A 16,215-nucleotide genomic window follows, 5' to 3' on the forward strand; every position below is an offset into this window, starting at 1 on the left:
GATCACATGACCTACCGTGCGTGCTCCGTAAGCTTACGCTACGCGCTCCGTAAGCTTACGCTACGCGCTCGTAAACAAGTACGCATGCGCAAACGTGACGTACACATGCGCTTACGGAGCGCTTACGGAGCGCGTACGTATGACGCACTCGCGCATGCACATTACACGCACCTGCGTAACTGCGACGTTGGTTCCGCGCAACGCGCATGCGTGTACGCGTTGCTGAAGCAGTACGCGTGCGTACGTACGTCACGTAGGTATCACGTAAGCGCACCGTACTTATGACGTACGGAGCGCGTAGCGTCAGCTTACCGTTCGCCACGGCAAAAAATTCATAAAAAAAAAAAAATAAGTTTCAAGGGTTGTAGAAGATAACTGTCATGTACAATTGTATGTAAACATTAATTTTAAAAAAATTAACCATTCCATAATGCAGGATATAGTACATATATTATTTTATACATAGGTTGGATATTATTTTTTAACAAAAATCTCAAAAAAAAATTTACATTTAAAAAACCTTTGAAATTCACTGAAAAAACCATAGGTTTCACAAACGTTATAGTTAGGAATTAGCATTTAAAAAACCTTGCAAATTCACTGAAAAAACCATAGGTTTCACACATGTTATAGTTAGCAGGACATTTCACTCGTGAAAAACCAATGAAATTCCCCCGTTATAGTTAGTGCAGGCAACTATAACTCACGCGCCTGCAATCCTCTGCTGATGACGTCAGATATTACATCACTGTATTTAGACACTTATTTACCCATGTCTTCTTCCATTAATTTTTAGCTATACATATATTACAAATATTTTTTTTTTCAGAAAAACACATATGTCATCAGTGATGTAATATCTGACGTCATCAGCAGAGGATTGCGGTCGCGTGAGTTATAGTTGCCTGCACTAACTATAACGGGGGAATTTCATTGGTTTTTCACGAGTGAAATGTCCTGCTAACTATAACATGTGTGAAACCTATGGTTTTTTCAGTGAATATATATATATATATCTATATATATATATATATATATATATATATATATATATATATATATATATATATATATATATTATCTACTGGCGGTCGCAAGTAGGTAGTTATAGTTAGGACCTATTATCCGTAGGAAAATCGTAACATTCTTTTCAACACTCATGGGGCGCTCCGGTCAGCTCCTATCTTAGAAGTTTCAGGGTGATTCGGGCCGAGAAAAAAGGGGGGTCCCAAAACATGTTTTCTCCATGTTAATTCCCATAGGAAACCTTAGACACGGCTACAGCCCGAACTGCTGAACGGAATTACACCACATTTGGCGAAAATGTAGCCCTTGGTTCAGAAAGATCCATTTTTGTTAAATGGTGTAAATCCGTTCAGTAGTTCATGAGAAATTAGAAAAATAAAAAGTTTCAATATCTGGGCGGAGCCTAATGACACATCTCATTGTGAGATCTGATTGGTGGCAGCACTTCATCCTGGAATTGCTGGCAGCCGTCTTGGGACCAATATACATGATAGTATCCCATTGAAGTGCATTGTAGTGAATCGAATACTTTGAGGGTTACCAAAAGGAGAACTATAAAGGGTGGTAACAGACTTTAGTTACATTAGAATTCATTTGTTGATGGTACCATACTAATTTCAGGAATTGTGGTGTGTTCTAAAGTGATTTTACCCTGTGAAAAACCTTCTGCTGGGATATCATGAATCATGTTTGAGAGAAAACTGAAGCTAAAATGAGAGCATATTTTCTGTAAATTCACATTATCTTTCTCAGTCATGTGAGAATGAAGTCTGTCATTCTCAGTAAATCATGTACATCCAACAAGGGCAGAGACTTCCCAGAGTGTTCTAAAGCCCAACTTGAGCGCTAACAGCCTTACTTGTGACAAAAGTATGGCACACCTGAAGTCATCTTGATTGGAATAAACTGGTAACACTTAAAACATTTAATTTAAAAAGGATCAAAATGATGGGGTTTATTTTGTCATAGAAATTATGGTTAGTGCTGTAGAAAGAAAAATTAGGACATGTTTCAAGTGTGATCTCAAATATTTTCCTGTTATATTTCCACAGGAGCAGCCTGTCAGTTGATGCCTTTGTGTTCTACTGAAGCTTTCTTAAGTGTTCATAAGAACAACTAGAGCGCTAACAGTCATACTTATGACAAAATTATGGCACAGCTGAAGCCATCTTGATTGGAATAAACTGGTAACTCTTAAAACATTTAATTTAAAAAGGAACAAAATGAGGGGGTTCATTTTGTCATCGAAATTATGGTTAGTGCTGTAGAAAAAAAATAGGACATGTTTTAAGTGAGATCTCAAATATCTTCCTGTTATATTTCAACAGGAGCAGCCTGTCAGTTGATGCCTTTGTGTTCTACTGCAGCATTCCAGAGTGTTCTAAAGAACAACCAGAGCACTAACAGCCTTACTTATGACAAAAGTATGGCACACCTGAAGCCATCTTGATTGAATAAACTGGTAACACTTAAAACATTTAATTTAAAAAGGAACAAAATGATGGGGTTCATTTTGTCATAGAAATTATGGGTAGTGCTGTAGAAAGAAAAATTAGGACATGTTTCAAGTGTGATCTCAAATTTCTTCCTCTTATATTTCAACAGGAGCAGATTGTCAGTTGATGCCTTTGTGTTCTACTGCAGCTTCCCAGAGTGTTCTAAAGAACAACTAGAGCGCTAACAGTCTTACTTATGACAAAATTATGGCACACCTGAAGCCATCTTGATTGGAATAGACTAGTAACACTTAAAACATTTAATTTAAAAAGGAACAACATGAGGGGGTTTATTTTGCCATAGAAATTATGGTTAGTGCTGCAGAAAGAACATTTAGGGCATGTTTAAGTGAGATCTCAAATCCTCTTCTATTTCATTAGAAAATTCTGACATGCAGACTGAAACAATCACTTTCAATACCAGCAGTAGACTTCCAGTTAACTCCCTGGTGAGCAGTAGCTTTACTACAGTGATCTAATGAATAACTAGAAAGCTAACATTCTGAATTGATGGTAAATGTGTGACACATCTGAATGCCTTCTTGATGGAATCACAGTAAAAAACTGAAAGCATTTCCTACTGAGGAGACTGCAGTAAATGAGGAAATTAGGAAACTTCATAACAAATAAGTCTCCCAAGATGGCCACCAGAGAAAAAAGAGCCCAAATGTAGCACAAATGTCACCCAGATGTAGCCCACATATAGCCCAATGACAGAAGTGTGCAAAACACTTTTTATTTTTTCTGCAGTTTTATATAGTGCAGACTGGTCAGATATTGGAGCGTTACATCTTACTTGGACCCCTTATTGCGTATTTTGCACGAAGTACATGAGATTGATCTTGCAAAACATTGAACTTTATGATTCTGTTAACCTGAAGTTGCTCTGAACCGGGCTTTGTAACACCCATTGTTACCTACCGGTTTTAATTAATTCTCACTGTATTACATTAGGAAAGAGGATTTACTGTTTTTATGTACACTTTTATGATCTATGTTTCTAAATCAGATCGAATAAAGTTGAATGAATTCTATAGCAGGAAGGAGGCGAGGATTATACATATCTTTCCTCACTTTATTTGCATAGCAGTTCAAAGAAAACATAACAAGACAATCATTAAACAAAGGACTACACAACCCATGAACCATTAGGGGGATAGTCTCCAAGGCAACTATAGTCCAATCATATCACAGTCCATCGTATATAATATTGTGACGTCCCTTCCGCTTCCACTCTCTTCACTGCTTGTCAGTTAAGTGCATTCCTTACATTCTTGGCTTAATCTGACGTTGTTGCTGTTTGTATAGCGGTCTCTTGTGCACGTTATTAGCATTATTGCCTTGGTATTGTTTCATATTCCCTGCATAGCAGGCTCTTGCCCGAGAGCGTTCTCCCCGTCACAGTTTCTCCCGCTGCGCCCTCTGCACGTGGTGAAATCCTGTCAGGCGCGTCTGGTCTGAGCGAGGCAGCTCCGTCGAGCGCTCCCGCTGGTCTTTACGCACGTTTGGGAATCTGGTCACTCCTTTAGTGTCCGCTTGATTCCCGACCAACCCTCGCCTAATTTTGACACCGCTACGCGGTGATTTCCCCACACGGCCACGTTAGTGACCAGCGCTACCTGGTGGTGGTAATTGGTATTGCGTCTCAGTCTATTCTTCTAACAGCTTCGGGGAAAGCCCAGCTGTTGGAGCACCTGTGAGGGGGCTTCCTTAAGGATTTTAAGGGCATTTGTTCTGTGCTCACACCCTCTGCTATCATGTCTTCTCCAGAAGACAATTTTTACTCCTCCTACCAAGAAGTGGAGGAGAATCGGCCCCCAACTTCTCCCTCCAGCAGTGGACCAAGCCCTCTCTCTGGCTATTTCTAGGGCGCTGGCTCCTCTTAAAGATCAGGTTGATAAGCTGGCGAAAAGCATCCCTGGGGTGTTCAGTGACCCAGATCTGGTGGTGTCGGGTCACAGTAGCTCCCAGATGGGGAATAAAAGGGCTGTTAAGCATAACGCGGGACACTTGGAAGGATTTGATAAACTTACGGAGACCTTCCTCAAGAATGTGCGAATGCTATAACATGCACCCTGCCGGCAGGAGGAAGAGTCAGGAGAAAATTGCGATGCTGTCACCACTATTGTAGACCCCGACAGCGGTGTATCGGAGGACGATTTCTCCTCCGATGAGGATAAGAACTCAGGGCGTCCCTGGCATCCAGAGTCCCATTCCTCTCAGTCCCGGGTTGGGGACAGGGTGCACTCGAACATGTTCGAGCCTACCCAAATTTACCATCCTAGGTCGATGGAGTGGACCCTGACACCAAAGTGGCAGAGTATGTGGTGGGGAAAATTCATCAACCTCTTGAAAGGAAGGTCAGGAATAGGATTAGGGGAGAATGCCCCAGGCCCTCACTGAAGGGGAAGGTGGCACACACGCCTGAAATTGATGAGAAACTATGTACCTTTTTCTCCAAGTATATGAGGGATCCCAAGAAAGGAATTGATAGGTCTTGGACGTGGTTGGGCCCTTGAACCAAATTATTCAATTGGCGGAACGTTCAAAAGAGTCAGGATCCCCTTTGACCACGGATATTGTGGCTACCCTAAACCCTAAAACACTACCCCTCCACTACCCAAACACCACTGCACTACCCTAAACCCTAGAAACACTACCCCAGTACGACATCCTACACTACCCAAACATAACTGCACTACCTTAAACCCTAAAACACTACCACCAGCACACTCCCTACACTACCCAAACACCACTGCACTATCCTAAACCCTAAATCTACCCCCAGCACGACCCCCTACACTACACAAACACCACTGCACTACCCTAAACCCTAAAACACTACCCCCAGCACGACCCCTTCACTACACAAACACCACTGCACTGCCTTAAACCCTAAAACACTACCCCAGGTTGACCCCCTACACTACACAAACACCACTGCACTACCCTAAACCCTAAAACACTACCCCCAACACGACCCCCTTCACTACCTAAACACAACTGCACTACCCTAAACCCTAAAATACTATCCCCAGCACGACCCCCTTCACTACCCAAACACCACTGCATGACCCTATACCCTAAAACATGACCCCCTACACTACACCAACACCACTGCACTATCCTAAACCCTAAAACACTAGAACCCAGCACGACCCCTACAGTACACAAACACCACCGCACTACCCTAAACCCTAAAACACTACCCCCTATACTACACAAACACCACTGCACTACCCTAAACCCTAAAACACTACCCCAGCACTACCCCTACACTACAGAAACACCACTGCACTACCCTAAAACCTAAAACACTACACCAGCACTACCACCTACACTACCCAAGCACCACTGCACTACCATAAACCCTAAAACACTACTCCCAGCACAACCCCCTAAACTACACATACCCCACTACACTACCCTAAACCCTAAAACACTACCCCAGCACGACTCCCTACACTACTCAAACACCACTGCCCTAAACCCTAAATCTACCCCAGCACGACCCCCTACACTACCCAAACACCACTGCACTACCCAAAACCATAAAACACTACCCCCAGCATGACCCCCTACACTACACAAACACCACTGCACTACCCTAAACCCTAAAACACTACCCCCAGCACGACCCCCTACACTACCCATATACCACTGCACTACCCTAAACCCTAAAACACTACCCTCAGCATGACCCCCTACACTACTGCACTACCCTAAACCCTAAAACACAACCCAAGCATGACCCCCTACACTACCCAAACACCACTGCACTACCCTAAACCCTAAAACACTACCCCCAGCATGACACCCTACACTACTCAAACACCACTGCACTACCCTAAACCCTAGAAAAAAAAACACCCCATGCCCAGTCCCCCTTACCTCTCACTCCTCGTGGTTCCTCTCTACTCGTGGTTCCTGCTTCACGTCATCTCTGAGGGGCGGTGCAGGTCGTTGTGAGGAAATGGAACAGCCTCTGTTTCCTTACAACAACGTGGATTGTCTACATGTTTTTTAGAACGCATGGTCATTTACCATACATACGTTAACAACAAAATTTGTTGTAAAGGCATGCGTGGTAAATGACCATGTGTTCTAAAAAAAGGTGTAGTAATGACTTCGCGATGTACTACTCATGCATGTTAATGCATGCGTTGTAATGGTATTGCGAAGTAAAAAAGTCGTTGTAACGGCTGTTTACCGATCGAAGCTCGCCTCTGTTCTTCAGTGAGATGTTTATTTGATTAGTTAGGAGGAAGGAATGTGTTTTTTTTTACCGAAAAGTGCAAGTCCAGCTGTTGTATTGTGAAAGTGTCCGCATGGCCTGGTTTCACTTCCGGTGAGAAAGTGGAAGAGGATCTAAAGGAGTTCTGTTGTTAGATGGGGCCGGCGTGACACGTCATCAGACCGAGACATTTTCACATGTATACATAGTATAATAAATATATATATATTCACTGAAAAAAACAGAGGTTTCAGGCACGTTAAAGTTAGAAGTTAGCATTTAAAAACCTTAGAAATTCACTGATAAAAACCATAGGTTTCAGGGGCGTTATAGTTAGTTGGCCATTTCACTTGTATAAAACCATAGAAATTCCCCCGTTATAGTAGCTAACTATAACTTGCGCGCCTGCAATGCACTGCTCATGACATCACGTATTACATCACTCATGACATGGTTAGTGACATCACTCATGACATCGCTGATGACATCTCCAGTGACATCACTGATGACATCATCCAGTGAATGTGTGTTTTCCTGAAAATTAAATATGTTTTACATATGTATATCTCAAGGTCGATGGAAGAATAAATGGGTATATAAGTGTCTAAATGGATGATTTATTTTTGTAAAATTGATTGTATAACTGACTGATTAAGTGTATCTTAGTGAATCAATGGGTTAGTGAGTAATGTTTAAATATGTAAATATCTGTATCAGTCTCTCACTTTGTGTATAAGCGCCTGCATGGGTTGGTGAGTAGCTACATTAGTGTCTATATGGGTTATTAGTTGGTTTTTTGAGTATCAGTATGAGTGTCTGAGTGTCTGTATGGTTCGGTGGGGGGTATTACTTAGTGCATAGATGCTTGAATGAGTGACTCACTGTTTGTATGTGTTGAAGACAGCATGTGTGCAGGTCTGTATAGGTGGATGAGTGTGTGTATGGGTGTGTTAGTGAGTGAATGACTGTCTCAATAGTGTCTTTATGAGCAACTTCATATATTTTAAACTAGTATTTGTGAGTATTGGTGTATATAAGTGAGTATATGTGAGAGTGAGAGATTGGAAGAGTTCCTGTACAAATAAGTAGGTGTTTCTATAAGTGATTGTTTAAGAGAGTAAGTATGTGTAAGTTTCTGTAGAAGTAAGTGTGGTAGTGTGTGTATAACTTTATATACAAGTAAATGGAAGTTTGATACTTTGTTTGCATGTGTGACTATGTGTGTGAGTAACTCTATGGATGAGTGGCGGTGTGTAACAGGATGTATAGGTGTATGAGTACATATGATGAGTGAGTACATGTATGAGTGACTGTATAGGGACTGTTGGTTAATGACTGGATGTGTGTGTAGATCTTGGAATTACTGAATAGGTGTGTTGTAACTGGTATTGGTATGTCCATTGTTTTGAAAATGTTAGTTTGTATTTTTGAGTGTGTGTATCAAAGGTTACATTAGGGTGAGATGAGGTCTGCCACTCTATCACAAGGATGATGTCATCATTGATGTCATTAGTGATGTCATTTGAGATGTCATGAGTGACGTCATGAGTGATGTCACTGACCATGTCATGAGTGATGTAATATGTGACGTTATCAGCAGTGCATTGTGGGCGCACAAGTTATCGTTACCTGAACTAACTATAACAGGGGAAATGTCATGTGATCAAGGGCAGGATCGCCCGAAACGCGTAATGGCGGACAACGGCTTGAAATAAAATAATCACTGAATCCTTGGGTCTGTGCTCGTTTGTATTTCAAGGAAGAAAAGTGAAGGCGAGTTGCTGTGATATATATATACAAATATATATATATATATATATATATATATATATATATATATATATATATATATATATATATATATATATATATATATATATATCCCAAAAAGTCTCTCGTTACTGGAGCCCTTAACCCTTCAGGGTGGCCTCTTAACAATGGGCACGGAGCAGCCCATCAATCTCCAACATGAAAAACACACGAGAGGCCCATTGCTGGCAAAACATTGGCGTTTATTTATCGTCAGGCACAGCAGATTCCTTCCTGCTCCTAACGTTTCGGCATCATCCAGCCTTGCTCACAGGTAGAAGGACGAAAATCAAATGCTGATTGCAGTCTGCTGTGCACTTTTAAATTCTAGTTGCCCACGTAACTAAATGAAAAATACAACTCCCAGAGTGCATCGCCACAATGCTGTTCACAAAAAATAAAGTCAGTACCTGCATGGCGGTGTCACTCATGAATGGAAATAACTAGAATTTAAAAGTGCACAGCAGACTGCAATCAGCATTTGATTTTCGTCCTTCTACCTGTGAGCAAAGCTATATTTTTTTAGACTGCAATTTCGTAAAACATGCTCACTGAAAAAATATCTGATCAAGTATGTTATAAAGCTTAGTAAGCAGTATTTCAAATGGCGCCGACAGATCTCCAATTCCTCTTCTATAACAAAAGGACAGTCTATTAAAATATAACGAGTGACACCACTGTTACAGTAAAACGAAAAGGAAAATAAAGTTATGAATACAACAGAAGATCAATAACGAAATACTTTCGAGCGGGCAATATTTTCAGAGCTTCTTTTCTCCGGGACTTCGAAATGTTTGATCTTCATGATTAAAAACCGGGAGCTGGTGACGTTGCTTATATATCTTTACTCTTTGTGCCGACGGGTCATGAACTCCTCTGAGATCACCATGACTGTTCATTTTATAAGATACATATTGACAGTATATGTTCCCCAGGGAAAAACAGGCTAACAACTGGAAGCTGGTGATGTTAATTATAAATCTTTAGGGTTTGCACCGACGGATCACCAACACCTCTGAAGTGAAGTACAGTGTCAATATTATAATATAGAAAGTCACAATATATAAGCTGAAAGGAGCCAGAAAAGGAGCAATGTTTGCTGTAATCTGTCTGTTTCTGAAAACATGCTGCTGACGTTACAGAAAAAAAGGCAAAAACATGCAATAACACTTTTTTCTAGATATAAATGTTTAAATATTGACAAATAGCTACGTATTACAAATATCTACTATGACATAATCAAACAACTTACAACTCTGGAATATGTTTTGTTGCCGAAAAACAAGAATCCGCTATAAAAGGGAACCTGCATCACAGAATGGACACGGATAAATAACTTGCGAAAACGAAACTAATCGAACAACGGGTGTTGTTTATATACTTTTTTGTTATTTAGTAGTCTATGGAAGGAAGATGTGGCTCCGCCTATTTAGATGTCACGTTTTATAGTTTACATGTGCTCACGTTTTACCTGTTTAACTTGTGCACGTGTTGGGAAAAGTTACAAAATGTGAAGCTGTAAAGGTTTCGATTTCCATCGTAACACGTATAAGGTCCTTAATATGTACATACGTTGGAGAGTTTAAAAACTGTTACCCGGCAAACTGTGTCATTTCCATTCTCATGATTAAAAACATCTAAATAGAAGACATAAAAAAAATATCATTAACAATAGAAGAAAAAAAAATACGTGTCATCACTATGCTGTTAAATTTAAAAAAATACCAGCATTTGTAAAGCGTACAGCTACCCCTGGAAAGGTGTGCCAGCGCTCGAGGGCGTTGGGAAGATTAAGCAAGGTGTTGCCCACAATGAGATAGTGGTGGGCTAACATGCTGCTCAAGCCGGGAATCGAACTGTGAACACCGTTGTTCGAAGTCAGGTATTATAGGTGCTGCGTCACACTTTTACTACACTTATATGTTAATTACTGCTAATTAAGTTGTAAACATTGTTAAATTATAAGTAAGGCTTCCTGTTTTCCGTTTTTACTGATTTTTACAGATAAATACAGACAGAAAACTATTCATTTTCCTCTCTGTATTTATTTTAAAATGTGGATAAAAACGGAAACTGTGTTGTTTTTTGAGCGATTCTAAAGGCTGTCACTCATGACTACCAGGCCAATAGGTCTGTCATTCTAAAAGTAAAAGAGTTAAAACAATAAAAGTATTTTAGTAAAGAGCCTTAAACAGCAATATATATGCTAGTAAAAAAAACATACACATTTTAATATCATTCATTCAGAAAGTCTTTATTTATGATTATTCATCTTAAAAGACATACTATACAAATCAATTTAAAATACAACAATCAGGATTAATAACATTGTAGTTACAATATAGTAACACAATTCATTAAAATATAAAATAGTCATAAAATCAGCTTATAGATAAAAATGGAAGGAAGCTATGTTGTGCTACGATCCTCCGCTCCTTTCCCTGATAGCCCAAGACCAACTAAGGAATTTGGCTACTCCAACAATAATTAAGTCTTTGTCACCAATTTTTAACAACCTTTTAGCAGTCAGGGCAGAGGCTGTGCCCAGTGAACGACACAAAGGTTTAAGCCATGTGTTTCTAGGTAATTGATAAGCTGGGCAAACATAAAGGAGATGGCTTATGTTTTCAGTATGTTCAGGGCAGAACGGACACCTGTCTCCCGAGCCTGTTTTCCATTTTCTGGTAAAATCCCTTAAAGGGAGCGTTTCCACCCTGAACTGATGAAACAGCCTACGATCTCTGGGCTTGGTAATCAGGTCCCAATAAGCTTCAAGAGTAGGTTCGTCTTTAAAGTTCAAAAAGGCTCTGGTCAAAGGAGAGTCCAGTAGTGTGGTATGCCTTCTTGATTTGACCAAACACCAGAAAGCCACTCTTAAATCTGTTTTTGTTGGAATAACAGTAGATGCCGGAAAAAACCAGAGGTCTCTCATGCCCATATCAATAAGGAGGTTTTTGATGGTTTTTAGCCATGAGATCTTATTATGATAGTCCAACCCCCTTACTTCAAGAAGGGCCTTAGAAAAGTGGACTAATTCCTGGTTCGACCACAACCTTCTCCAGAAATATAAAATTTTTAGCTTAACAACATCCTCAATTGGATTACAGCCAAGATCAAACAGTAAGGGAATTCGTGGGGTCGATTGTGGGAGGCCTACTAGTGATCTGAAAAATTTATTCTGGGCCAGTTTTTGGTCGGACAAGTTACAATTCCCCCAAATTTCTGCACCGTATAGAACGGCTGGAGCTATTTTCGTTGAGTACAACTTGATTACTGGGGCTATAGGTTTGCTGAGGGATAACCTGTGTTCTCTTAATAGAGCTCCCGCCAGCTGTGAATGTTTCAAAGCCAAGAGCTTCATCTGGGGGGCCCAGCTCATTTTCTCGCCAATGGTAATGCCCAAGTATGTAAAGACCTTGGCCTGTTCTAGTGGCTTCCCCCCCATAGAAACTTTTGCTGAAACATCACCTGCCCCATGAAGGACCATAAATTTTGTTTTGTCCACATTAATCTCTAACTCATGTTCGCTGCAAAAAGCCTCAAAGCGATGTAACGCCCGTTGTAATCCCTGACGAGTTTTGGATAATATCAGGGTGTCATCAGCGAACATGAGTAGAGGTACCCTTTGTCCGTCTAATTTTGGTGCGTCGGTGGGGTGGTCCTCAAAGTAGTGTACTACCCCATTAATAAACAACGAAAACAGTGTAGGTGCCAGGACACACCCCTGCCGGACTCCCTTCTCGACCTTAAATCTTTTAGTGACTTCGCCTGGTTTCCCCCACCGGACCTGGGCATAGTTGGAACTGTGGAGCTTAACCACAAAGTCAACTAACTCCCTGGGCATCCCTAGCCTTAGTAAAACTTCCCATAATTTGAGTCTTGGGACAAGATCGAATGCGGATTTTAGGTCCACAAAAGCTGCAAAAATGAGGCCCTTACCCAACAGGACCTCCTTCCAGTAGATTAAAACAAATTTAAAAACCTGATCCAGTGTCCCCATGCGTGCCCGGAACCCAACTTGGAGGATAGATAGAATCTTGTTATCCTCAATCCAGCTGTGTATTCTACCTAAAATGACACGAGCAATAATTTTTTGCAATGCGTCAATAAGGCTAATTGGCCTGTAATTCCCTGGTGCAGCACGGTCTCCTTTTTTAAAGATCGGTATTATTTCAGCGCCCGACCAGGAGTCGGGGAAGGGAGTTCCCCCAGCCAGGGAATTCATTAGGTTAGTAATGTAGGGAACCCAAAGTTCCTTATCCTGTCTAAACAGGTCTGCGGGAATGCAGTCTGGACCGGGTGCTTTGCCACTGGGTATGTTTTTCAGAACCGCTTCAATCTCCCTGGTGCTAAATCTTAATGGGACCTCTACATTTATTTGTAAGATAGTGGGACTAGGAGTTCGTACTGGGCCCTGTTGATATTGTGCCTTGAAGTGGGCAACCCAACTATCAGGTTCCACATTGTTGTTTGGGGCTAGAGGCCTTCGTCCATCTCCCCGCCTTATTAAGTCCCAAAAATGGGACATATTCCTGCCTTTACAGGCTTCCAGCAGGTCCTTCCAGCGACCCTCATCCCACTCTTTTTTTGCTTGTTTTAAGGTGGATTTATACTTTATCCGTGCCTGCTTGATCAGTACATAGGACCTAGATTTAATAGCAGACAAGAGGGCTTTATGGGTGGACCTACAGTGAGCGTTGTACCATGTAATGGGCTCATGTTTCTTATTACACCCCATGGGTTTTATGTTGATAAAGTAGGTCTTAAGCCTATTTATAAGGTCCGAGTGGATTTTTGGCAATTTATCATTAAGGGACTCTTGTGTGTTACAGGTGTTTATTTTGCCCAATGCACTTGCTATCAAAGCCCTTACTCCTAGCACCTTGGACTCGTCCAGTGCCACCTTGTCCCATTTGACCCGCCTAAAGTCATTGCCAATTATTAAAGGGACACCACTTTTTGTTAAATTTTCTCTAATCAGTTGTGCGTATCTCTGGATATACACTGTCAAAATCAGTGGATTATGATCGCTTTCAGGCCTAGCTTGTATAACCATGTCAGACACGATGTACCAGATTTCCAAGTTGACTAGAATGTGGTCAATTCTGCTTTTCGTTCGACCATTATTAAAGGTCGGTGCTCCCTGGGCATCAGATTTTGTTCTGCCGTTCACTGCCCTGAGACCCCGTTCCAGGCACATCCCTTTGAGCTGTAGCGCTACCTCTGTCCATTTGTTTATGGGTTGGGAGGTTAGCAAGGGGACGCCCCAAAGGGCATCCTCCTCCTCGCTCAGCCTACCATCATCGCCATCCAGGGGTTCGAAACATGTATTGAAATCCCCCAGGATGATCAGATTGTTTTTGATGGAGCCTTCCGCAAGAAGGGATTCCAGTACTGTAATGGTCTGGGAGTTCTTTCCACCCGCTTGTCCCCTAGCATATACATTAACTAAGGATAGTGTTGGCCCATTCTGGAATTTAAGTTTGATTGCCAGGATGTCCGGGTTGTCAATAGGAATTTCTTCGATAGAAACCCCATGAGTTTTTCTGACCCAAAACGTCAGGCCCCCTACCGGTCTACCCCTGAGCCCCTTTCTCGCGGGTCTTGAGAAATTCAGGTATCCAACATTATATATATTCTCTACGGCCCATGTTTCCTGGAAAGCCCATATATCCACTTCATTAACTAGGGATACCCAGTCAACTATGGCAACCTTGGATTCCAGGCCGGCAATATTCCAAGAGGCAATGGCCATGGAATCACTTGGGACTAGGTTAGTTGAAATCCCGGCAGCATTTGGATGCACAACAGGGTGTCTATCAGGGCTTATTTGTGATGAATGAGTTGCCCTAGGATGAGCATCAGGCTTTGGGCGTGGAGGATGGTTGCTTATTAGAGCCTCTACGGTGGTGATAACTACACCTTCCATATGAACTCCTGAGCCACCCTTTCTTTGTCAATCTATGTCTTCGAGGGAAGACAGGGCCTCGAAGCGATTTTTGGATACAAATCGATGCTCAGGGCCTGAAGTGGCTCCCCCAGGGGTTTGGTCATTTATGTGATGTCTTACTGTGTCCTGTTTATAGAAATACCCTAATGGCAATACACGGATTGATGACCAATCGCTTGATACATATCCAGCGGAGTCGAGGATATCATAAACCAGTTCCGGTGACCTAAAGCTTAGAACCACACAGTCCCCAGCTATAGATTTTTCAGAGTGACCAACCCAATCTATCCTTCTAACCATTTTAAAGTCCCTGTATAGCCTATTGCCTATATTTGTCATTTTGTTCAAATAGTGCAGGGCTTTGTTCTTAAGAGACGTCCAGTGCTCTTGTGAATTGTGTGGTAATATGGGCACGTTTGCCAAGATAACAGTATATGGGGTTGCTTGGGGTGGCAGGTGAAGAAAGGGGCACCTAGGACGGTCACCTGTCATGTTATTGATAGCCTGTCCTCGAGTCTTCATAAGAGTCGAAGTTCCGTTGTTCGGTGATGCTACCATGATGGGTATGGGGATGGGTATGGATGGTGGTATTTTTGCCCTAACTACCCCCTCTTGATCTCCCACACCCCCCATTCGGTCTAGAGAATGAGTGGCCCTAGTCTGATTATCACAATTGTCCTTGGCAGGTGGCAAGGATAAGGGCGCCCCTGCAGCTGCCTGAGTGCGAGATTTAAGCGTAGCTGCTTCTGCTGCACAAGCACAGGCCTCCTCTATTTTATCTAACCTATGGACTACCGTGTCAAGGCGTTTGCATAGTGGCTCCAGAATGGTAGCTAGCTTTTCTTCTAAGATGGAGGTAAAATCCCTAATAGTTAATAAGGGATTTGCCACTGCTGGGTCGCTAGCTATCACTTCATTAAAGGAGATATTTGAATCATCTAGGGCAGGAGTGTTGGCCAGATCGTTAGTAGCGGATGTGGCAGAGGCTTTAGTTTTAGATCTAGTGATTTTAGGTGTATAGCAGCCCTTCTTAGCCTTTTTGTGTTGGTCCTTGACAATTTTCCCTGAAACTTTCGTTCCCCTTGTCTTGGCCCTTACAGAGCTGCTCTGGTTGCTCTGGGTGGTAATGGCGGGGGGAGATACAGACAAGGTTGGAGCAGCGCTGTTAGCAGGAGTCAGGGACTGGTCAAGGGAGTCATTTGTTGTCCTTAACGGGCTGGGGGCGTAAAGTGGGGTATTGGAAGTGGCCCCCCCTCCCAACAGCCTAGGATCCAATGATAATCTTCTCTCTGTGGCCTCAATTTCATGTATCAACACTGATTCAGCACGTACAAAGAAAGCGTCCAGAGTGCCCACTACCTTGTCTCCAGATTTCCATTTTGGCATGATGACGTCAGTGGAGTTGTTGTCTTGGAAGCTCTGAAAGGCTCAATATCGTAACACCGGGCAGTGTCTGAAGACAAGTCTTAGCAAGGGTAAACGAGGGGTGGCCCAGCCCGGCCTCCTCCGGCCCCGGACGGCCACAGACGGTCCCGCCCTTGTCCCGGGCTTCTCCCGGCACCGACCCGCGCGCGTTCCCGCGACGCGGAGGAAGCGTCTGTCTTTTAAACGCCTCCGGGCGCTGTGTGACGTCTAGGGCGCTAAGGCACCTGGGAGCAGTAGTCTCCCCACACCGGGCCGCAAGATGGGCTGGCGGCGGC

Source organism: Triturus cristatus, chromosome 2_2 (assembly GCF_964204655.1).
Source record: "Triturus cristatus chromosome 2_2, aTriCri1.1, whole genome shotgun sequence".
Classification (NCBI taxonomy): Eukaryota; Metazoa; Chordata; class Amphibia; order Caudata; family Salamandridae; genus Triturus; species Triturus cristatus.